General features: G+C 37.9%; 2 long non-coding RNA genes across 8 annotated transcripts; one reads left to right on the top strand and one right to left on the bottom strand.

The window, feature by feature from the left end:
• The first annotated feature begins 2,070 nt into the window (after positions 1 to 2,070).
• LOC115433174 (uncharacterized) lies at positions 2,071 to 12,314 on the top strand. 3 transcript variants are annotated; one of them, XR_003937322.1, is made up of 7 exons: positions 2,071 to 2,158; positions 2,637 to 2,747; positions 2,841 to 2,928; positions 4,818 to 4,885; positions 6,082 to 10,799; positions 10,900 to 11,050; positions 12,025 to 12,314. It is a non-coding gene; the product is annotated as an uncharacterized LOC115433174 (long non-coding RNA). The 3 variants fall into 3 exon arrangements; XR_003937323.1 differs by lacking the exon at positions 10,900 to 11,050; XR_003937324.1 differs by lacking the exons at positions 6,082 to 10,799; positions 10,900 to 11,050.
• LOC115433157 (uncharacterized) lies at positions 3,247 to 13,519 on the bottom strand. Of its 5 annotated transcripts, none has more exons than XR_003937317.1 (6): positions 13,436 to 13,519; positions 12,847 to 12,957; positions 12,666 to 12,753; positions 10,644 to 10,711; positions 4,730 to 9,487; positions 3,247 to 3,549 (listed from the first exon to the last, which is right to left on the bottom strand). It is a non-coding gene; the product is annotated as an uncharacterized LOC115433157 (long non-coding RNA). The 5 variants fall into 5 exon arrangements; XR_003937318.1 differs by lacking the exon at positions 3,247 to 3,549 and adding an exon at positions 3,594 to 4,619; XR_003937319.1 differs by lacking the exon at positions 4,730 to 9,487 and having other exon boundaries at positions 3,276 to 3,549.
• Positions 13,520 to 23,916: the final 10,397 nt, after the last annotated feature.

Genomic DNA, 23,916 nt, shown 5'->3' with positions numbered 1-23,916 from the left:
AGTAACAAAAACAAAAATGTTGTGTTATTTATTGACATGTTTATATGTAATATCAGATGATACTGATTCTATCCTGTTAAAGTCTATGATGGTGAGTCACACCCAGGACTGAAATGTGCCATAATTCACACCAACACACTGAGTGTTTTGTCGGCTGCTTCTCTCTGTTATTATAAAATATCAGTGCCATATACCAAGCTCCTGTTTTATGGAATCAGCTTCCTGCTAACATTAAAGAGGCCGACACAGTCTCTACATTTAAGGTCAGGCTGAAAACGTTGCTGTTTGAAAAAGCTTATGGTCAGGCTAGTTAAAACTAGACTGAACCCACAGTTCAGTCTAAGCTGCCCTAGGAGCAATAATGTTGGGGGAAGTACAGGCACTGAGTCCTATCAGCTGTTTCTGGTTCTCCAGGGGTTGGACAAAATAATGGAAACACCTTCTATGATGCCACAATGTTAGGTGTTTCCATTATTTTGTCCAACCCCTGTACGTACCACTTTTGTCTGTACTTATATTTTCTAATATTTAGCCAACTTAGTCTGTGCTTTACTATTCACCCGGTGTCCCCTTTCCCCACTCCCCTCCGGGGGAGTGGCTACTTTTTCAGCTGTTGCCACTTGGGAGCCAATGACGACAGGATCTGCGGTGACCCATCTGTGTCCTGCCCTGACCTGTGTCCTGAGCCCCTCCCCCACCTGTCTGGATGACGTCGTTGGCCTCACCACTGTGGATGGGCCTCCTCGCCCCTGCCTGTCTCATCCAGCAGGATGGACCCCTCATGTGTCCACCCTACTGCATCCTTCCAGACTGGAACTACATCTGCAAATGGACGTCCATCAGTCCTGGTGCATCTATAGCCTGTCCGTCCATGGGAGTGGATCTCTCCTTCACTGTGGTTCTCCCCGAGGTTTCTCCCTTTTCCCACTGGGTTTTGAGTTTTTCCTTGCCAAGAAGGAGGGTCTAAGGACGGGGGATGCCCTGGACATTGCTCATCTTCTTGCTGTTTATTTGACTGTTGATGTTTACATCCAACTGACTCTGTAAAGCCCTTTGAGACAACCTTGTTGTGATATTGGGCTATACAAATAAAATTTAATTGAATTGAAAATATTCCTCTGTGGTTCTGTATTGGCGTTCACTCAGTCAGAACTGTTGAATCAGGGTTCCCTTTAAATGTAAACGCCTCTGTCAAATACGGTCTTCTTTGTGCAAAGTTAAGCAAAAGTTTATCAGATTATTTCTGAAATATCAAAAGTAGAGGATATTGTTGACAGTGTTCTTCATCCTTTTCATGTCACTGTACAAAAAGAAATAAATTCTTATGACATAAATACACGTCTTGTGTACGTCATGTTATTTTGAGGGTGTCTGTTATTAAGCTGAATAAGAAGGTCTTCCTAAAATAATTGCCAGTCATTGTCAGATTTTTCAGGGAACAAAAATATTGAACCAGAAATTGAGTATTTGATAATTTAGGAAAAAAAAAACTTAGGCAGTTATTTTAGGAAGGTTATGATACCCATTTTAGTTTATTTTTTTAAATTCAGTTGTACGTTTTTGGTTTTTTTTTCTTAATTCTGCATTTTTACATAATAAATTATAGTGCCATCTAGTGGGGAATACTTAGTAATGTCAGACCTTATATTTTTTTGATTAATAAAAGGAATATTTTTCTTTCAGATCCTTTTTTAAACTCTTCCAGACAGTGTTCAGATGTTATTTTATGTATCTGAAATGGAATGATGAAATAAACTCAACTGATAGGCTGCCTCCTGTAGCACTCCCTTTTACTGCATTTCTTTTCTTCCATTTTCTTCTTTGTCATTCCATATAAATATATGTAAATCTCATATTTTTCATCTCTTTTTTTGTCTGTCAGAAAATAAATCTGCAAGTATAGTTTGTGTTTTGTTGTCCGTCTGTTCTCTCAGTATTGATTTAATACGAGAAACACAAACTCTCTCCCACACTTAACGTTACAAATAATAACCAGCAGATGGCAGCACCGCACCAACTTAACATCTCGTTAAACTAACGCGAGAGGATGACTTCACTTTGCGCAGGCGCAATTACTCGCTAAACAACAACAGTAGCCAACAAGACAAAAGCCACAAGCTAACGGCGAAAATGTTGAATGAACGTCTCCTGAACACAGGTAGTTCATGTTTTAACCTGCAGCTAGGGGTATTTTTATGCGAATAATGAGTGTTTAAACAGAACAGCTACAGTTAGTCACATGAACTCCAAACATACCACACGTGTATTCGCGAGCAGCTCCACGCGTGTAGAAAAGCTAAGGTGGCTAAAGCTAATATTTGTACACAAAAACACATGTCTGCTGTGTGCTGTCGATTACATTAAAATATTAAATAAACCTCTGCTCTAACAAAAATTGTATTTTGTGTATCTGCTGAATGACACAGGTCTGTCCTAAAATGTCTCTGTTTACAATCACATCAGTAATATGGTATCAAATCAAATTAGATATTCGAGAAGATACTCTGTCCTCAGATACTCTGTTCATACAGTAACCTCTGTTTGAATCATGTTGAATCAGACTGTGTCATTTTTTAATCATCTATAATCTAACTAATCCTCCTGTCTAATTTGGAAATGTGTGTGTTTCCATCCAGGTGTAGTCAGTGAATGCAGCACCATACAGACAGTGATGGAGATGAGCCACATCACATGGACTGTGAAAGGAATGACACTTCCAGTGTCAGTATGGACTTTCATATTAGATGGTATATGTTCATTAAATCCATTTGTTATGCAAATGTCATCTTCATGTTCTCTGTAGGATATTCACAGTGCGCTGTTATTTATCCCACTTGTAGTTCTGCTGCCTCAGTGGATGAGATGATGGAGATGGAGGAACATCCTACAGAACTGATACCAACACCTCCTCTGTGCTGATGCTGCTGGGTGAGATATTTTGACTTCATTTTTGTGTGAAATATGGATCTTACTTTTAGGAAAAATATTTTGAAGAACTAAAGCAACAAAGAGTTTAGTTTGTCAATTGCTGTGTGCTTATAGTTTATAATTAGAGCCCGACCGAGATGGGATTTTTGGGGCCGATTCCAATATAAATGATAATGGGGCAAAAAAAAAAAAAAAAGGTCGATATCCGATATATTGGCCGATAACTAATATATTGGTCAATATATGAAATAAGAGCATTGATATACTGTACATGAACATAAATTCTTATAATACCCAAAATATGAATCAACATAAAGAAGCAGAAGACTACTAAATTAAAATAAGGAACTTTAATTAGTAACACTGTCAACATAAGGACTGTAAACCCACTGATAAATAAGGAAAGGCAAACTGCAAACAATGATAAATAAGAAAAGGCAAACTGTAAACACAATGATACAAGAAAAGCAAATGGTAAACACAATGATAAATAAGAACATTTGTAGTGTTCTTTGCTTTGCTGGTGCTGGAGCCCTGGCTAACTCTTGCACTGCAGATGTTGCATCTAGTGCCTGTGGAGTCTTTTGTGAAGTGGCTCCACACCTTACTCTTCCCCTCTGCCTGTGAAATGAAAATATATACATTTAATACATTTTGGTTATTAACATAGAATTTGATTGAATAGTTGGCCGTTTTAAAATGAAAACAAGTGGCTGCATTTAGCTGAAAGTGATAATACATAGGCTAATGTGAGGTGTTTTTAAAAGGCTTATTCACAAAAACATCTTATCAATATCATTTAGTCATATTTACCAGCAAATGAAAAGTTCCATCTGCAGCCACTGGGTATTTGCAAACAGCTCAAAAATAAATGCTGAAGCAAACATTAAAAAGTGAAAAAAAAGTTGTCTACAAACAAAATAAGAAATAATCAAACATGCATCACATTATTAGACTTAATACAAGGGACTAAACTACATTTTATGTAACAATGTAGCTGCTCTCAAAACATGAAATTACAACTACAACTTGGAACCTTTTCAAAATTATTTTAATGAAGACATTGTGAATTTATGAGCCCCAGTAAATCCTGCATGACAGTATGAAGTGGGACGCTGTCTGATATTAATGATGGACATGGGAGTTACCAGTTGCATATATGTTTATTTCACAAAGATGCAACTCACATAACTTTAAAACGCCGTGTAATAGTCTGATATTAGATATTGAACATGTTGATTAACAGTTGCATCTCACAAAGAGTTTATCTCACAAAGATAATTTACCCAACTTTAAAACACTGTGTAACATGGTGTACATGTTGATTAACAGTTGCATATGTCTTTGTTTATTTCACTGAGATGCCACTTACACAACGTTAAAGCGCTGTAATACGCTCTTTAAAACTTGCGTAAAAAAAACTAGTACCCTGACAGCGTGTTTCCGCAAGGATGTTTTTCTCATGGGACATTAAAGTGTAGCATTTGTTTTACAAAGTCACAGCTTAGCATGGAGTAAAATAAGTGCAGTTTCTTTTGCCGTTTTCTCTCTTCTCTGCTGCAGCCGAGTGAGTGTAAGAGGTGTTGATGCACTTTGCTGGTCTGTGTGTGAGGGGGAGGGGCCAGGTATTTGGGCAGTGTGCAGCACACAGACACAGGAATAGAGTGACAGAATGTCGGCGCAGCAAAAACCTTCAGTTAATATATCAGTTACATGTTGATCGATGTCGATTAATGGGTGATAAGCTATAATCGGCCAGCCTCTATTTCTAATTATAGGTTATATTGTGCTCTTCATCAACCTTTCATAGAATGGATGGTCTTTCTCATTCCACATGTTCTCTGTAGGATGTCAAAGTAATGTCAGTAATTCTTTTGTCCCACTTGTAGATTTCCTGCCTGCGAGGATGAAGTCCTGGAAATGGAGGACCTTCATACAGACCTACTGATGCTGCTGGGTGAGATATTTTATCTTTATTACTGAAAAGCTTTTGTGAGGTCAGTGAATGCTCCAACTGTGTGATGGTTTTGTTCTATTGAGGTGGTAGTTTCCTCTGTTGACTCTATTAATACCAGTGAAGTTGCTCTGTTTGGTCTGAATCAGTATTGACTTTGAGTGAGTAGTTTATTATCTATGAGTTATTATCTAGTAGTTTTTTATCTATGAATTTGTCCAACTGTTTACTGAATAGTTTTTTTCTAGCATTTGTGAGAGTTACATTTATCCAGGTTTTCTACAGTCTGGTTGTGTGTGTTTAATGACTCAGATACTGACTGTGAATTTGTCCCATAAAGGCCCAGTTAAATGGATGAGACACATTTTGTCCTGTTTTTGTCAGATGGTTTATTTGATGAATTGAGGTAGTAGTAGCAGGTGTGTAGTTTGTGAAATGGTTGTTCTTCCCAGATTTGTAAGTTTGATTTGGTTTCTAATGCAGACATAGTCCAGGTTGACTGTTGGTTTCCAGAAATACGCATTCCTGATGTTTTCTCCACTGTCTGAGTTAAATTGGATGAAATAGTATGTTTTATTTGGAAGGGTTTTAGAGGAGTGTGAGGTTTTGTACAGTGTGGTTGTGAGTGTTAATGTGTGAGAGATTAGTGTTGTGTAAAAGCTGAGTGAATTTGTTCCAGTGAAACAGATGAGATGGAAATGTGATGTTTTTGTTTGATTCTATGTGTTGTTGGGCCTGTGGTCCTGTGCAGTTGTGTGAAAAGCAGTGAGACAGGAGGTGTTAGTGCCCCGGTGCTCGGTGGCTCAGTGGCTTGGTCCTTGGTTGTTGTCCGGCCGCCTGTCATCGGCAGGTTGAAGGTTCAAGACTCGTGGGAGCTGAGTATCGGGAGCGGACGGAGAGGGAGGGGCGGAGGGGGCCTAGACCCCTCCGCGTTTCGTGAGATGTGTCAGGGAGGGGTTATGGAGCAGGAGATGATGACGAGCTGGTGTTTTAGAATAATGATCAGTGTTTGTTTAGTATTTGAGGTTCCATGAATATGTCTTGTGTTTTTTGAAAGTGTATTTGTATTGGTTGTGTTTTGAAGCCATTGAGTAGTTTTCCTAATGTGATGTAACTGAACTGAATTGTCTGTGTAATGCTATTGGTGTGTTTTTTGAAGGTTATGTTGAGTGTAAGTTTTTGTGTTGTTTTTCTTCCAGGTTTTGACGACGACAGCGGCTGGCCCCTGACTCAAGTTATGTTATTTGTTGCCCCTGTGGGTAAGAAATAGCATTTCTTGGGTGTGAAAGGGGGGTGCAGAAGTGTTTTTTTCACCTGTTTCCTGTCTTTTTCAATAAAAAATTTTGTACACCCCCCTGCTTTCCATGTGAGGGCTCATTATGAGTCCCTAGTTTCATCGCGCCCTTACCGAGCAAGCCCAGGAATCGAACCACCGGCCAGCCTCACAGTAGACAGTTGTGTTTGCCCCACCGACCTTCTGACTGAGCTATCTGTGAGCTACTAATGAAGTGTTCGGAACTTGTATTTATTGTGTGTTTTTTGGACCTGAACGTGTGTAAAAGTTCAAGCATTCTCTGTGGGTCTTGAACTAACTACCTTTGAGTGCAGGGGATGAGTCTTGCACTAGTTTTAACCACTGAGCTATTCTATCAGCTGATACTACAACTTTGGAAGTTGTATTTATTGTGTTTGCTTCCGCTCCTCTGTTTTTTGGGTGAAAAGCAAGTACCTGAGCGGGACTTGATCTCACAACCCTCAAATCTGTAGTGAAAGTGTGCTTTTTGCCTGATGCTTAGGCCACTGAGCTAAACTCAAGGTTGGGAAGTTGGAGTCAATTTCCAAGTATAAGAAATGTGTACAGCTGAAACCCTGAGGAGCGAGAAGGGACGGAAATTTTGAAAAAATAGATCCCGGTGTGGGATTTGAACCCACAATCTCAAAAGTTGTAGGGTTGTGTGACATTTGCCCCATTTCTTAACCACTGTGCTACAGCTGAATTGCTGATGTGAGAGGTTTTTTTTTGGTATTTGAGGCATAAACTTGAACTGTGATGACAGACTCTGCTCCATCTCCAAGTAGGGTCTAGGCCTTTGGCTCAAAGAGGTCAGGAAGGGGAACTGAACCAGACTGAAAGTCATGTGAAGTCTGTGATACAGACAACTCACCACCACACCAGTCTAACCTGCCATGTGACGGAGTCTGGTCAACACCAGCTCTGAATGGAAAGTGTCCTGACATGACTTCTGTTATGATTTGATGCTTTATAAATAAAATTGGATTTGGATTATTGAACTGGTTCAGTGTTTTCTCCATGAAGACTGATGTTCATAGTGCTGTCAGAGGTTTAATGTGTTACCCGCATATATTTTTTTGTGAAGTGTTTCTGTAAAGTCCTGTACCAGTTTTAGAGCACTGAGATTTTACTAGTTAGTATTAGTTGATTTGTCCACTTATTATTTTTTGAGTAACAGTCATTGCAGACTATCACATGGCAGATTAGGCTGGTGTGGTGGTGAGTTGTGTAAAAGCTTAAATGTTCTTTGCAGGTCTTGAACTAGCTCCCTTTCAGTGCAGGGGATGAGTCTCATACTGGTCTTAAACACTGAGCTATTCTGTCAGCTACTGATGAAGTGTTTGGAACTTGTATTTATTGTGTGTTTTTTGGACCTGAAAATATGTAATAGCTCAAGTGTTTTCTGTGGGTCTTGAACTAACTACCTACAAGTGCAGGGGATGAGTATTGTACTAGTTTTAACCACTGAGCTTTTCCATCAGCTGATACTGCAAATTTGGAAGTTGTATTTATTGTGTTTGCTTCCGCTCCTCTGTTTTTTGAGTGAAAAGTAAATACCAGAGCAGGACTTGATCTCACAACCTTTAAATCTGTAGTCAAAGTGCGCTTTTTGCCTGATGCTTAGACCACTGAGCTAAACTCAAGGTTAGGAAGTTGGAGTCAATTTCCAAGTATAAGAAATGTGTACAGCTGAAACCCTGAGGAGCGAGAAGGGACGGAAATTTTGAAAAAATAGATCCCGGTGTGGGATTTGAACCCACAATCTCAAAAGTTGTAGGATTGTGTGACATTTGCCCCATTTCTTAACCACTGTGCTACAGCTGAATTACTGATGTGAGAGGGGTTTTTTTTTGGTATTTGAGGCGTAAACTTGAACTGTGAGGACTGACTCTGCTCCATCTCCAAGTAGGGTCTAGGCCTTTGGCTCAAAGAGGTCAGGAAGGGGAACTGAACCAGACTGAAAGTCATGTGAAGTCTGTGATACAGACAACTCACCACCACACCAGCCTAACCTGCCATGTGATAGAGTCTGGTCAACACCAGCTCTGAATGGAAAGTGTCCTGACATGACTTCTGTTATGATTTGATGCTTTATAAATAAAATTGGATTTGGATTATTGAACTGGTTCAGTGTTTTCTCCATGAAGACTGATGTTCATAGTGCTGTCAGAGGTTTAATGTGTTACCCGCATATATTTTTTTGTGAAGTGTTTCTGTAAAGTCCTGTACCAGTTTTAGAGCACTGAGATTTTACTAGTTAGTATTAGTTGATTTGTCCACTTATTATTTTTTGGGTAACAGTCATTGCAGACTCTATCACATGGCAGGTTAGACTGGTGTGGTGGTGAGTTGTCTGTATCACAGACTTCACATGACTTTCAGTCTGGTTCAGTTCCCCTTCCTGACCTCTTTGAGCCAAAGGCCTAGACCCTACTTGGAGATGGAGCAGAGTCAGTCCTCACAGTTCAAGTTTATGCCTCAAATACCAAAAAAAAACCTCTCACATCAGCAATTCAGCTGTAGCACAGTGGTTAAGAAATGGGGCAAATGTCACACAACCCTACAACTTTTGAGATTGTGGGTTCAAATCCCACACCGGGATCTATTTTTTCAAAATTTCCGTCCCTTCTCGCTCCTCAGGGTTTCAGCTGTATACATTTCTTATACTTGGAAATTGACTCCAACTTCCCAACCTTGAGTTTAGCTCAGTGGTCTAAGCATCAGGCAAAAAGCACACTTTCACTATAGTTTCGAGGGTTGTGAGATCAAGTCCCGCTCAGGTACTTGCTTTTCACCCAAAAAACAGAGGAGCGGAAGCAAACACAATAAATACAACTTCCAAATTTGTAGTATCAGCTGATAGAATAGCTCAGTGGTTAAAACTAGTGCAAGACTCATCCCCTGCACTCAAAGGTAGTTAGTTCAAGACCCACAGAGAATGCTTGAACTTTTACACACGTTCAGGTCCAAAAAACACACAATAAATACAAGTTCCGAACACTTCATTAGTAGCTCACAGATAGCTCAGTTAGAAGGTCGGTGGGGCAAATACAACTGTCTACTGTGAGGCTGGCCGGTGGTTCGATTCCTGGGCTTGCTCAGTAAGGGCGCGATGAAACTAGGGACTCATAATGAGCCCTCACATGGAAAGCAGGGGGGTGTACAAAATTTTTTATTGAAAAAGACAGAAAACAGGTGAAAAAAACACTTCTGCACCCCCCCTTTCACACCCAAGAAATGCTATTTCTTACCCACAGGGGCAACAAATAACATAACTTGAGTCAGGGGCCAGCCGCTGTCGTCGTCAAAACCTGGAAGAAAAACAACACAAAAACTTACACTCAACATAACCTTCAAAAAACACACCAATAGCATTACACAGACAATTCAGTTCAGTTACATCACATTAGGAAAACTACTCAATAGCTTCAAAACACAACCAATACAAATACACTTTCAAAAAACACAAGACATATTCATGGAACCTCAAATACTAAACAAACACTGATCATTATTCTAAAACACCAGCTCGTCATCATCTCCTGCTCCATAACCCCTCCCTGACACATCTCACGAAACGCGGAGGGGTCTAGGCCCCCTCCGCCCCTCCCTCTCCGTCCGCTCCCGATACTCAGCTCCCACGAGTCTTGAACCTTCAACCTGCCGATGACAGGCGGCCGGACAACAGCCAAGGACCAAGCCACTGAGCCACCGAGCACCGGGGCACTAACACCTCCTGTCTCACTGCTTTTCACACAACTGCACAGGACCACAGGCCCAACAACACATAGAATCAAACAAAAACATCACAAAAGCTCATCTGTTTCACTGGAGCAAATTCACTCAGCTTTTACACAACACTAATCTCTCACACATTAACACTCACAGCCACACTGTACAAAACCTCACACTCCTCTAAAACCCTTCCAAATAAAACATACTATTTCATCCAATTTAACTCAGACAGTGGAGAAAACATCAGGAATGCATATTTCTGGACTATGTCTGCATTAGAAACCAAATCAAACTTACAAATCTGGGAAGAACAACCATTTCACAAACCACACACCTGCTACTACTCATCAAATAAACCATCTGACAAAAACAGGACAAAATGCGTCTCATCCATTTAACTGGGCCTTTATGGGACAAATTCACAGTCAGTATCTGAGTCATTAAACACACACAACCAGACTGTAGAAAACCTGGATAAATCTAATTTCAATCTAATCCTGAACTCTCACCAATTCTACAAAAAACTATTCAGTAAACAGTTGGACAAATTCATAGATAAACATACACTACTCACTCAAAGTCAATACTGATTCAGACCAAACAGAGCAACTTCACTGGTATTAGTAGAGTCAACAGAGGAAACTACCAACTCAGTAGATCAAAACCATCACACAGTTGGAGCATTCACTGACCTCACAAAAGCTTTTCAGTAATAAAGATAAAATATCTCACCCAGCAGCATCAGTAGGTCTGTATGAAGGTCCTCCATTTCCAGGACTTCATCCTCGCAGGCAGGAAATCTACAAGTGGGACAAAAGAATTACTGACATTACTTTGACATCCTACAGAGAACATGTGGAATGAGAAAGACCATCCATTCTATGAAAGGTTGATGAAAAGCACAATATAACCTATAATTAGAAATAGAGGCTGGCCGATTATAGCTTATCACCCATTAATCAACATGTAACTGATATATTAATTTAAGGTTTTTGCTGCGCCGACATTCTGTCACTGTTCCTGTGCCTGTGTGTTGCACACTGCCCAAATACCTGGCCCCTCCCCTTCACACAGACCAGCAAAGTGCATCAGCACCTCTCACACTCACTCGGCTGCAGCAGAGAAGGAGAGAGAAAACGGTAAAAGAAACTGCACTTATGCTAAGCACAGCTCCATGCTAAGCTGTGACTTTGTAAAACAAATGCTACATTTCAATGTCCCATGAGAAAAACATCCTTGCGGAAACACGCTGTCAGGGTACTAGTTTTTTTTCATGCAAGTTTTAAAGAGCGTATTACAGCGCTTTAACGTTGTGTAAGTTGCATCTCAGTGAAATAAACAAAGACATATGCAACTGTTAATTCTCACGTCCACCATGATCTAATATCAGACTATTATACAGCGTTTTAAAGATGGGCAAATTATCTTTGTGAGATAAAAAAAGATGCGACTGTTAATCAACATGTCCACCATTATCTAATATCAGACTATTATACGGCGTTTTAAAGTTATGTGAGTTGCATCTTTGTGAAATAAACATATATGTCCATCATTAATGTCAAACTACTATACAGCGTCCCACTTCACTTCATACTGTCATGCAGGATTTACCGGGGCTCATAAATTCACAAGTTAATGTCTTCATTAAAATAATTTTGAAAAGGTTCCAAGTATTTAGTTGTAATTTCATGTACTGCATGTTTTGAAAGCAGCTACATTGTTACATAAAATGTAGTTTAGTCCCTTGTATTAAGTCTAATAATGTGATGCATGTTTGATTATTTCTTATTTTGTTTGTAGACAACTTTTTTTTCACTTTTTAATGTTTGCTTCAACATTTATTTTTGAGCTGTTTGCAAATACCCAGTGGCTGCAGATGGAACTTTTCATTCGCAAGTAAATATGACTAATTGACATTGATAAGATGTTTTTTGTGAATAAGCCTTTTAAAAACACATAATGTAGTAGTTTACAAACACCTCACATTAGCCTATGTATTATCACTTTCAGCTAAATGCAGCCACTTGTTTTTAATTTTAAAACGGCCAACTATGGAATCAAATTCTATGTTAATAACCAAAATGCATTAAATGTATATATTTTCATTTCACAGGCAGAGGGGAAGAGTAAGGTGTGGAGCCACTTCACAAAAGACTCCACAGGCACTAGATGCAACATCTGCAGTGCAAGAGTTAGCCAGGGCTCCAGCACCAGCAAAGCAAAGAACACTACAAATGTTCTTATTTATCATTGTGTTTACCATTTGCTTTTCTTATATCATTGTGTTTACAGTTTGCCTTTTCTAATTTATCATTGTTTGCAGTTTGCCTTTCCTTATTTATCAGTGGGTTTACAGTCCTTTTGTTGACAGTGTTACTAATTAAAGTTTCTTATTTTAATTTAGTAGTCTTCTGCTTCTTTGTGTTGATTCATATTTTGGGTATTATAAGAATTTATGTTCATGTACAGTATATCAATGCTCTTATTTCATATATTGGCCAATATATTAGTTATCGGCCAATATATTGGATATCGACTTTTTCTTTTTGCCCCCATTATCATTTATATTGGAATCGGCCCCAAAAATCCCATCTCGGTCGGGCTCTAATTATAAACTATAAGCACACAGCCATTGACAAACACAACACACCACTCTTTGTTGCTTTTGTTGGTTTTGTTCTTCAAAACATTTTCCCCAAAACTAAGATCCATATTTCACACAAAAAAGAATGCAATGAAGTCAAAATATCTCACCCAGCAGCATCAGCACAGAGGAGGTGTTGGTATCAGTTCTGTAGGATGTTCCTCCATCTCCATCATCTCATCCACTGAGGCAGCAGAACTACAAGTGGGATAAATAACAGCGCACTGTGAACATCCTACAGAGAACATGAAGATAACATTTGCATAACAAATGGATTTAATGAACATATACCATCTAATATGAAAGTCCATACTGACACTGGAAGTGTCATTCCTTTCACAGTCCATGTGATGTGGCTCATCTCCATCACTGTCTGTATGGTGCTGCATTCACTGACTACACCTGGATGGAAACACACACATTTCCAAATTAGACAGGAGGATTAGTTAGATTATAGATGATTAAAAAATGACACAGTCTGATTCAACATGATTCAAACAGAGGTTACTGTATGAACAGAGTATCTGAGGACAGAGTATCTTCTCGAATATCTAATTTGATTTGATACCATATTACTGATGTGATTGTAAACAGAGACATTTTAGGACAGACCTGTGTCATTCAGCAGATACACAAAATACAATTTCTGTTAGAGCAGAGGTTTATTTAATATTTTAATGTAATCGACAGCACACAGCAGACATGTGTTTTTGTGTACAAATATTAGCTTTAGCCACCTTAGCTTTTCTACACGCGTGGAGCTGCTCGCGAATACACGTGTGGTATGTTTGGAGTACATGTGACTAACTGTAGCTGTTCTTTTTTAACACTCATTATTCGCATGAAAATACCCCTAGCTGCAGGTTAAAACATGAACTACCTTTGTTCAGGAGACGTTCATTCAACATTTTCACCGTTAGCTTGTAGCTTTTGTCTTGTTGGCTACTGTTGTTGTTTAGCGAGTAATTGCGCCTGCGCAAAGTGAAGTCATCCTCTCGCGTTAGTTTAACGAGATGTTAAGTTGGTGCGGTGCTGCCATCTGCTGGTTATTATTTATAACGTTAAGTGTGGGAGAGAGTTTGTGTTTCTCGTATTAAATCAATACTGAGATACGGTGGCCCAGAGGTGCAACAGGCCAAAAAATTATCCACTAGACGAAAAAAATTATCTACAACAAGAAAAAAAAGAGAACAGCCTAAAAAAAAATTATCCACTAGATGAAAAAAATTATCTACTACAAGAAAAAAAAGAGAACAGCCCAAAAAAATTATCCACTATAAGAAAAAAAAGAGAACAGCCTAAAAAAAATTATCCACTAGATGAAAAAAATTATCTACAAAAAAAAAGAGAACATCCCAAAAAAAAATATCCACTATAAGAAAAAAAAGAGAACAGCCTAAAAAAATTATCCACTAGATGAAAAAAATTATCTACTACAAGAAAAAAAGAGAACAGCCTAAAAAAATTATCCACTATAAGAAAAAAAAGAGAACAGCCTAAAAAAAATTATCCACTAGATGAAAAAAAATTATCTACTACAAGAAAAAAAAGAGAACAGCCCAAAAAAATTATCCACTATAAGAAAAAAAAGAGAACAGCCTAAAAAAAATTATCCACTAGATGAAAAAAATTATCTACAAGAAAAAAAGAGAACATCCCAAAAAAAAATATCCACTATAAGAAAAAAAAGAGAACAGCCTAAAAAAATTATCCACTAGATGAAAAAAATTATCTACTACAAGAAAAAAAGAGAACAGCCTAAAAAAATTATCCACTAGATGAAAAAAATTATCTACTACAAGAAAAAAAAGAGAACAGCCCAAAAAAATTATCCACTATAAGAAAAAAAAGAGAACAGCCTAAAAAAAGATCCACTACATGAAAAAAATTATCTACTACAAGAAAAAAAAGAGAACAGCCTAAAAAAAATTATCCACTAGATGAAAAAAAATTATCTACTACAAGAAAAAAAAGAGAACAGCCCAAAAAAATTATCCACTGTAAGAAAAAAAATAGAACAGCCTAAAAAAAATTATCCACTAGATGAAAAAAAAATCCCCTATAAGAAAGAAAAGAGACCAGCCAAAAAAATTATCCACTAAAAGAAAAAAAAAGAGAACAGGCAAAAAAAATTATCTACTAGCCCAAAAAATTATTCACTATAAGAAAAAAAAAGAACAGGTGAAAAAAATTATCTACTATGAGAAAAAAAAAGAGAGCAGCCCAAAAAAATATCCACTATAAGAAAAAAAAAAAAAAAAAAACATCATCCACCTTTTCAATTACGGGGGAACTGTTTACCCGAAAGGTGTCTTGCTTTAAAATTAAGACCACCACAAAAAATACAAGGATAGGCTGAAAATTTTTAAGGCTTTCGGCTAATGTGGCTAATGCTAAGGAAGTACCCCACCGGAAGTGGAGGTCGTGCGCTAAAAAATAAAGTTATTTTAAAATATAGATATTTACATTAATATAGTTTGCAAAGCAGTTAAATGATTAAATACGGTTCCAGTGTCTGCTCAAGGTTAGGCATGGACGTTAAATGGTTAAGGTTAGGGTTAGGGTATGGTTGGGGTTAGTTTTCAGTGGTAAATGGCCCTTGTGTGCACTGTGTGAAGGTTCGTTGCGAAGCTAATGCTAACGCGAAAAGTTGACGGCAACTTTGTGTTATTTTATTTTGAGAGGAGGAGAAGAGGAGCTTCCTGTGGAGCTCCACTATCATGGCATTGCCCATTTGTTTGCAGGTAGACCTCTCCTCCTCAACTCAAACGGAGTGTCTTCACTAACACTAGATCAAGAAGGACATTTTGTGGAGATAAAGATGTGTGCCGTGGTACCGCAGTGCCTCGGCACCTGGCAACGAGCTGAGCTGTGGTACCGAGCCATGGTACGCGGTGCCGTGCTGGGGTACCTGGCACCGAGCTGCGGCACCGCGGTGCCACGGCAAGTGGTTGGCACCGAGCCGTGGTACCGCGGTACGTCGCGGCACCAGTCGAGGTGCCACGGCACCTCGCGGCATCAACCGTGGTGCCACGGCACCGCAATATGCACTCGCTGTCTCTCAACCAATGGGCGATGCCATGATAGTGGAGCTCCACAGGAAGCTCCTCTTCTCCTCCTCTCAAAATAAAATAATTTTAGAACTTCTTGTAGCGAATATTCATCAAAAATGATATTGAATGTCAGGCAGTTGAACAATTCAAGACCGTAATCACACAATTGTTTACTCGCACTGGTAGTTCACAAAGTTGCCGTCAACTTTTCGCGTTAGCATTAGCTTCGCAACGAACCTTCACACAGTGCACACAAGGGCCATTTACCACTGAAAACTAACCCCAACCATACCCTAACCCTAACCTTAACCATTTAACGCCCATGCCTAACCTTGAGCAGACACTGGAACCGTATTTAATCATTTAACTGCTTTGCAAACTATATTAATGTAAATATCTATATTTTAAAATAACTTTATTTTTTAGCGCACGACCTCCACTTCCGGTGGGGTACTTCCTTAGCATTAGCCACATTAGCCGAAAGCCTTAAAATTTTTCAGCCTATCCTTTTATTTTTTGTGGTGGTCTTAATTTTAAAGCAAGGCACCTTTTGGGTAAACAGCGCCTCCGTAATTGAAAAGGTGGATGATGTTTGTTTTTTTTTTTCTTATAGTGGATATTTTTTTTGGGCTGCTCTCTTTTTTTTTCTCATAGTAGATAATTTTTTTCACCTGTTCTTTTTTTTTTTTCTTATAGTGAATAATTTTTTGGGCTAGTAGATAATTTTTTTTGCCTGTTCTCTTTTTTTTTTCTTTTAGTGGATAATTTTTTTGGCTGGTCTCTTTTCTTTCTTATAGGGGATTTTTTTTTTCATCTAGTGGATAATTTTTTTAGGCTGTTCTCTTTTTTTTCTTGAAGTGGATAATTTTTTTGGGCTTTTCTCTCTTCTTTTTTTTTTCTTGTAGTAGATAATTTTTTTCATCTAGTGGATAATTTTTTTAGGCTGTTCTCTTTTTTTTCTTATAGTGGATAATTTTTTTGGGCTTTTCTCTTCTTTTTTTTTTCTTGTAGTAGATAATTTTTTTCATCTCGTGGATAATTTTTTTAGGCTGTTCTCTTTTTTTTTCTTGTAGTAGATAATTTTTTTCGTCTAGTGGATAATTTTTTGGCCTGTTGCACCTCTGGGCCACCGTACTGAGAACAGACGGACAACAAAACACAAACTATACTTGCAGATTTATTTTCTGACAGACAAAAAAAGAGATGAAAAAATATGAGATTTACATATATTTATATGGAATGACAAAGAAGAAAATGGAAAGAGAAGAAAGGAAGAAAAGAAATGCAGTAAAAGGGAGTGCTACAGGAGGCAGCCTATCAGTTGAGTTTATTTCATCATTCCATTTCAGATACATAAAATAACATCTGAACACTGGCTGGAAGAGTTTAAAAAAGGATCTGAAAGAAAAATATTCCTTTTATTAATCAAAAAAATATAAGGTCTGACATTACTAAGTATTCCCCACTAGATGGCACTATATGCACTATAGTTTATTATGTAAAAATGCAGAATTAAAAAAAACAACAAACACCTACAACTGTGAATTTAAAAAATAAACTAAAATGGGTATCATAACCTTCCTAAAATAACTGCCTAAGTTTTTTTTCCCCTAAATTATCAAATACTCAATTTCTGGTTCAATATTTTTGTTCCCTGAAAAATCTGACAATGACTGGCAATTATTTTAGGAAGACCTTCTTATTCAGCTTAATAACAGACACCCTTGAAATAACAACATTCCGCACACAAGACGTGTATTTATGTCATAAGAATTTATTTCTTTTTGTACAGTGACATGAAAAGGATGAAGAACACTGTCAACAATATCCTCTACTTTTGATATTTCAGAAATAATCTGATAAACTTTTGCTTAACTTTGCACAAAGACAGTATTTGACAGACATTTACATTTAAAGGGAACCCTGATTCAACAGTTCTCTGACTGAGTGAACGCCAATACAGAACCACAGAGGAATATGGCTCTGATATTTTATAAGAACAGAGAGAAGCAGCAGACAAAACACTGACAGTGTGTTGGTGTGAATTATTGTACATTTCAGTCCTGGGTGTGACTCACCATCATAGACTTTAACAGGATAGAATCAGTATCATCGGATGTTACATATAAACATGTCAATATATAATAAGGATTATACAACACTGATGTTTTTGTTCCAGTCTGATCAGCTGGGTGACTTCTTTCTCTCATTTCTCTGTTATTTATGACTTGACAGAGCCCCAGATATGTCATTTTAAACACAGACAGAAATATAGACTGGTGATGAGTCCACAGAAGCTGACACTAACACATGTTAATGATGTTAATAATGGTTTGAACTGGGTTCTTTTACAAAAACAGAAGAAAAAGATGAAGTTCATGCGGTTTACTGTAGTTACAGTTTCAAGTTAAATGTTGATCCACATTGGGGTCATTTTGGCTTTTTGTGGGAGGGTCTGGTCTGGGGTCTCTGCTCCTCCTCACAGGCTGACGTCTCCTCTGATGTCGTCTACACCCACATCTAGAAACATCAAGACAGAATCATTAAACACTGTGTGGATATAGAAGAGTGATTTTGTGATGTGTTTTTTTTAAATGTGGGTCCTGAGGAAACAGGAAGTGGATTTGTACTGACCTCTGGATCTACTGGATCTGATGGAAAATGACCCCTGATGGATGAATGGCTCCATCAGATAGGCTTTCCTTGTCCCCCATCCATCTTCTTCCACTTTATCTGGGTCCGGGTCATGGTAGCTGGAAACAAAAAGAACAAGAAAGTTGTAGATGAATTCACATTGTACTTGAACTTTGACAAGATAAAAAAAATATGAAATCCAACTGAACACATGACCTGGATTGTTGTGGATCACAAGCCCTATTGCCATGTCCTCACTGGACATGACACCTGTGACACCAGGTCTGCATCTGGACTGGTCCTGCTCCTGTGGTCTCTGTCCCCTGGTCTGCAACAAAAATGATGGAAAAAAAAAACAAAAAAAAAAACAAAAAAAAAACAAATGACCCAAAATTATCAAGAAGCAAGAAGAAGAAGAAGAAGCAAGAAGAAGAAGCAAGAAGAAGAAAGAAGAAGCATGAAGAAGAAGAAGAAGAAGAAGCAAGAAGAAGAAGAAGCAAGAAGAAGAAGAAGCAAGAAAGAAGATGAAGAATACAAAAGAAAAAGAAGAATGTAAGTTTGCTATATAGTTCACATCAAAGTGTTACAATGTGTGGAGCTCATATTTATGTGTCCTAAAGAACTGTTTTTATACTTTTCTAAGTTCATATTTAACATTCAAATCCTGTATCCATGAGTAATTTCAGTGTTTTTCTGTGTGAAGACTAAAAAAGAAAAAAAACAAAACAAAAACAAACAACAGTATTAAAACAAGCAATAAATTATAAATGACTTCAATTCAATATTCAAAGTGGTCTGCAAAAGGACTCAAAGCATACTTTCTGACCTTTTTAAGGTCAAAATCAGAAAACAAGTCCAGGTGGACCATTTTAGGCTCAGAACTACAACGGATTTTAATACAATGCACACATCCTCCTTTCTCATGGGTGGACCATTCACACTCGGCATACATCCACCTGGATCCATGAAGCTGGGCAAATATAAATTTCGTTCAGAAGCCATTGGAATGGTCATACTACACAGGACGGGGCACATGTCAGACCTGACAAGGTCAGACCCGAACTGGACCACAACATATTATGTACAGGCCTCAAGCAAGACACAGCAAATACTTTTGTGTTATTACTCAATAATCTTTTCCCTTCCCGGGCTCCATAGTGTTTAAAACTAATTGGCTTTTTTTTTTTTTTTTTTTTGGCTTTTACGTTATTGACATAACAGGTGTTTCATCTACAGCGGTTTGAGAGGGGACACAAAGAAGCCAGTTTTGTAGTGGTGTCCTGTGTCGCCATCTTGTGGTAAAATTCAACATTACAATGAATAAAGATTCAGACTAAATCCTACTGCCTTAAAGCCTGAGATTCCACTTCTGATGTGATGTCACCTTTAGTGGCCAAATTTGTGGAAAACAGACGTACAGTGGAAGGGCACACAGTCATCTTCTGAACTTTATCTTCCAGAGAGCTGCTGGACTCTATTCCACACTGAAGGTGCTGGTCTTGAACCCAGGACCTTCTGACTGTGCTATCCACTGTACCAACCCTACAGAGTGTTCTGTCTTCTGGTTCACAGGACGCCAGTGCTGAAATCGCCTGCAAAAAAACACACCTCCTTTTTTCTAAAAGCTTCAGTGTGAATCTTAAATTGAATTGAAACATAAATGTCTGCACTTTGAGGAACATTTAGACTTGTACCCTGGTCTTTAACTCTCAAGGTTTTCAGTCTAATTTTATACTTTATAACTTCATATTAGACAAACAAAAATACACTTTAGTTTCTGATGAACATTCAGGATCATCTAAAGGCCAAATGCACAGACTGATTCACCACAATTATTGGTTTCAGATGGTAAAAGACTTCAACTGGAGCAATTTAGAGAAGATGTGTGTGATTTTTAAAGAGACAATTATCGACCATTTTCATCTTAATGGCTCAAACTGGGCCTTTCTCCCTCTCTGAGGCTTTGTGAGGAACTCAGACAGTAAGTGTAGGATGGAAAGTGTCCAGCAGATGACAGCGTTTCACTTTAAATATCCTTGGGCATTTTCATGTCTGATAACCAGTATTTTGTTTTTATTAGTTTTGCAATCAGGTACCTTAGATTTTACATTAAAAAAATCAGGTAACAAATTTTTATTCTTCCACAAAGTTCTGCTTATAACTATGATTTACAAATATGATTTAATTAAATTATGACATGATTACTAAAGTTTCTGATTGGATAGACAGTTGCATCCATATCCAACCTCCTTACTACTGATACTGATGTAAACTAGAAAAGCACTTGGAGCGCGCAGACCTCCGCCAAGCGCAAAAATTCCCCACATAATCAGTGATACAAATCCTACGTTTATTTTTTAAAATAAAATCCGCCTTCTGGATCAGATCCGGATCAGCCTTTGAAATGTGATAGAGGACCCCATTGTCAATTCCTGAGTTAAATTTCATGAGTTTTGGTCAATAATTAAGCGAGATATTGGGAAACGAAAATTTTGGCCTCATTTACCACAATGTTAACGAAAATTTCAAAGTGATCCAGAATCCAGGATTTCTTCCGGATCACCCCCAAAAGTTAATCATTTCTTCCTTATCCCATTTCCAACAAACCCTTAAAATTTCATCAAAATCTGTCCTTAACTTTTTGAGTTATGTTGCACACTAACGGACAGCCAAACAAACAGACAAACCCTGGCAAAAACATAACCTCCTTGGCGGAGGTAAATATTATATATTTAGTGACTGAGCCACTGTTGCAGGAAGTAACAGTTAGTAGAAGGCCTTGGTAACTGATGCATCTAATACAGGCAATTATGAACCGTGGTGAGCTCCGTTAACATCTGCCTCTACCCCTGCACAGACAATTGGCCTGGTTCTTTCTGCGTGACACGTCGTCCACGGGGCACAGAATGCAGAGCTCAGAGTAACAAGGCCCTGTGGGAAATGGAGTTCCATGGAATACCTGCCATGGTGAGTAATACTCTTCAGCACCACAGGAAGAAACAAAACACTTGTGCTTGTCTACGCTGTGACACGCTTTTGTTCAGGGAGCGTATTATGGCGTGACACTGTAATGAAGTGAGAATGATTTCATTTGGGGAAGAGTTGCCCAAGCTGTGGCGCTCACAGACACATGCGCCATATGGCGGCATGTCGGCTCCGACGAAAACATCTGGTGCTCCTGTATGTTCTCACGGGTCCAGACAGACACAATGAAACTTCATGTTAGAGAAAAACATCAAACATCTGTGGGGAATGTCTTGTTTATACTGCAAATACTCACCTTTAGTCAAGTGTTCCTCAAGTTTCTGGGTATTCTTCATAAGCTCCATTAAATCTCCGTTAGTGGGATACAGTCAATCTGTTGGAATAAACCTGCAAAGAAGCTTCACCCTTTGCATTTTAGGACATTAACATCTTAAACATGTTTTTAAAGGGTCTGCATGTAGTATTTCTTTCAAACATTAGAAAATGATCTCAAACTCTCATTACAGTTCTTGGAGCCATTTGCCTATTTCATTTTTTCAAACTTCATTTACTTTTTTGTTTAGTAACTTAGTATATTTTGCAAACTGTTTATTTTGATTGTTTACTTTTTTTGTAATATTTAAATACATATATATATATATATATATATATATATATATATATATATATATATATATACATATATATTTGAGATTTTGATGGTTATTACTTTCATTCCTTGGTATTTAGCACCATTTGTTTTGGGTTGTCTTATTGGCTTAGCTGGAAAAGAAACCACTTGGAATACATCTATGGCAGGGGTGTCAAACTCATTTTAGTTCTGGGGCCACATTCACCTTACTTTGATCTCAAGTGGGCTGGACTAGTAAAATAAGAACAGTGAAAAAAGCAAAATCACATTATGATAATGTTTACCTGTCCTTACCATGTCCTTAAAAATCTGAATAACATGAACTTGAAATGTCTTAAGAAAAACAAGTGCAATTTTAACAACATTCTGCCTCAGTTTATCAGTTTATCATTTACACGTGCACATTATTTATAGGTGATTATGATACTACTTTACTGATGTGACCCAGCTGAGATCTAATTGGTCTGTATGTGGAACATGAATAAAAATGACTTTTACACTACTGATTGTTAATATCTTCAGTGTAATTCATCCCATTGGACCCTTTGGTGGGCCGGATTTGGCCCCCGGTGTGGTATGGTATGGTATGGTATAGACATTGTTTTTTTAACTGCGTAAACCACAAACCCATGGTGCATCTAGTGGTTATTTGAGTTATGTTAAAGTCAGAAGTTCAGTCACTTTTAAGTTGCTTAAATTTGATGACAAATAGCTGCTACAACGGTGTGTAGAATAAAGACTTACAAGGGAACTAACACCATGAAACTGACCTTTTGTTGATCTACAGTTCAGATTAAACTGCAACAGAGGTGATTTCTGGTTTTACTGTGGCTAAACTAACAGAACTATAATGTAAACTATCAGCTGATGCATGTGAAGATTACTTTAGTATTAATTGATGACATCTAACAGTTAGCTTTATATTTGGGGTACTAAGTGTGTTTGGAATATTAATACTATATAGAGCCCCTTTATGAACACTTCAAAGTAACATTGGTGTGAGGTTTTGGTGAACTCTGCGACAAACAACCCCCCCCCATGAACACTGTGTAAAAAGTTATCGTAAAGGTCCTACTCAAGGTCAAGGTGAAGGTGTTTGACATTCACACTCCCAATCACCAAGTGTAGCTTTGTTGTCGTTACCGGCCAGGAAATAGACATTTGTCAAAATGCTTTCAATCTGCTAGAAATAAGACTAATATTCAAAAATCTGGTCAAAGCCAGTGGGGTAAGGAAAAAAAAAAGTTACAAAACTGTATCAAGTATGTGCCTTATAACTAAACAATGCTACAATTTTTGAATACGAGAAATAAAATCAAAAGAAAATAAGAAAAAGTTAGTTATTTCTTTTTATTCCGATGACAAATAAGACAGATGTGCTAGAAATAACTTTCTTGGAAAAAATTTTTTGCAGCGCTACTCCAATATTAAATAAATTAGCATTAGCACCATGAGATCTAATAGCAGCATCTACCAATTTAATAGAGATGTCCCTGACAATATGCTAATTACTAATTACTACTTGATATCATAACTGGCCAGCTTGTCATCATCTACAGGACTCCACTGGTAATTAAAAGTTCCTGGCAGGTTTTCATGCTTTAGTTTATCCCTCCACCGCAGCAAAAATAAGTAAGTGGCTCCACTACAGGCACAACGCTCGTAGTGGAGAAAGAAAAAAAGAAAGAATTGTTTATCGGCTTCGAAGTACACTAGAAGAAAAAGGATTCTGTTTTCATAGAGACATTAAATGTGGCAGGTTTACTGAGCCAAGTTACCTGCAGTTTTCAAGTGCGTGAGACTCGGATTTGACAGTTTACACTCTGCTTATATTTGGTCTCGGTTTAGGCTGAGCTCTCTTAAACCTGCAGATTAAATCCCTTCAGAGTTTACCGTTGTGTTATTTGACATTTTGCTTCAGAGTGATTTAATCTGCAGGTGAAAAATGTCAAATCTTCTGAGCAAGATTTAATGACAGCCAATACTTTTAACTTAAAAGTAAGAATGCGCCACAGTGGTTGTGATGATTAAAACAAGCGCTGTGGGCATCCCTTTCGG

This window comes from Sphaeramia orbicularis, chromosome 2 (assembly GCF_902148855.1).
Source record: "Sphaeramia orbicularis chromosome 2, fSphaOr1.1, whole genome shotgun sequence".
In the NCBI taxonomy this organism is placed as follows: domain Eukaryota; kingdom Metazoa; phylum Chordata; class Actinopteri; order Kurtiformes; family Apogonidae; genus Sphaeramia; species Sphaeramia orbicularis.
Note: the sequence above shows the minus strand (reverse complement) of the source record. Positions and strands in the feature narration are given on the sequence as shown.